We start from the raw sequence: 1,628 nt of genomic DNA, 5'->3' as shown, positions 1-1,628 counted from the left end.
AAAAAAAAAAAGAATATTCAAGTAGTGCTGTTTGGTTGGAAGATGGCATTACTCAGAAGAGAGGTATGAGTGGGAGCCATCAGCATACAGCAAGTACATCAAGTCATAAGGATGGATGAGAATAAGCAGAAATAAGATGAATCTTGTTCAGTGTCCACATGAACAAGCTTAGGAAGAGGCGTCACAGAAGAAAAATAAGAAAAAACTAAAGAGATGCATTTTATTCAAATACCTATTAAGTGTAAGGCATTGGTGGTAGAGACAGTAACTACAGACCAGCAGTAAACACATGTCCATTATGTGGAAGGTGCTATGCCAGATGCTCCACAAAGATTCACGCCATCTTTGCAGCAATTCAGTGAGGAAAGTTCTATTACTATCACCTGTATTGACACCTAAGAAAACAGGGGCATAGTTAATGCAGTTTGCCCAAGGTTGCAGATCTAGTAAAAGACAGCCAAGGTCTGACTCTAGTTCCAGAGTCTGTTCTCAGGCATTATGTATGCTATCTCTCAAGGCTATGACATGGTCCCTCTACAGAGAGTGATGCTTCATCATCCAAAGGCAAAAGGCACAGTAAGCATCAGATGGTGACGGAATATAAAGACAAGGACAGTCAGTATACACCGGATTTGACAAGTAGGTGATTCTTCTTCTCTCTTGCTTTAAGTTCATAGAATTTGTCACCATTTGACACATTATTGTTTTCTTGTTTTATCTGTTTACCACTTATTCACTTTCACTAAAATACATGCTTGATGAAGGCAGGAGCTTTGTTCCATGCACTGATGTATCCCTTCACTCAGCATAGTGGCTGGCACACACACAGAAGCTCAGTAAGTACTTCTGTTTGAATGAAGGATAATAAAGCGCCACAACCTGCCTAAATACCATTGCTACTGAAATTTTAAAAATTATTTTTATTAAGATTTGACCTCAATAATTTTTCCACATATAATGTATTATAATACCATATCAATAAATAGTAAAGACAACATTTAGAATAAATATTTCATGTACACTTGAAGTTTGACATTGCAAAACAGCCCCTTAAAGTGACTACTTAACTATATCGCTTTATTGGCATGATACTGATGGCAGGGGCAGTGAATCCTTCACTGAGTGCTGTGTGCCATCCCTGCGGACCCCTTCACACGGGTTAACTCAGATAACCCTTACAATGATCCCTTCAGTTTAGCATCTTCATATTTTTTTTTTTCTATTGAGATAGAATCTCACTTTGTCACCCTGGTAGAGTGCCATGGGGTCACAACCTCAAACTCCTGGGTTCAAGTGATTCTCTTGCCTCAGCCTCCCAAGTAGCTAGGACTACAGGTGCCTGCCACAATACCCGGCTATTTTTTGTTGTAGTTGTCATTGTTGTTTAGCTGGCCTGGGAACCTGACCCTCGGTGTATGTGGCTGGCACCATAGCCACTGTGCTACGGGCAGGGAGCCATTGGCACCTTCATTATCCTTGTTTCACAGTAAAGAACCAGAGGCTGAGTGATGGGCCTAGGGACACACAGCTAGTATGTGGGGGATAATGATAGAAGACTTCCTCAAATACTAATCTTCATTTACCTTTATAATCCTACTCATCAGGATTTTTTTTTTTTTTTTTTTTTT

General features: G+C 39.9%; 1 protein-coding gene across 1 annotated transcript in view; it reads right to left on the bottom strand.

The window, feature by feature from the left end:
- Nucleotides 1-1,628, bottom strand: part of HELQ (helicase, POLQ like) — a 44,684-nt gene that overhangs the window by 33,093 nt on the left and 9,963 nt on the right. The window lies entirely within an intron of this gene.

This window comes from Otolemur garnettii, unplaced genomic scaffold (genome assembly GCF_000181295.1).
Source record: "Otolemur garnettii isolate 467f Iridium unplaced genomic scaffold, OtoGar3 scaffold00039, whole genome shotgun sequence".
Taxonomy (NCBI): domain Eukaryota; kingdom Metazoa; phylum Chordata; class Mammalia; order Primates; family Galagidae; genus Otolemur; species Otolemur garnettii.
This window is presented reverse-complemented; position numbering and strand designations above follow the sequence as displayed.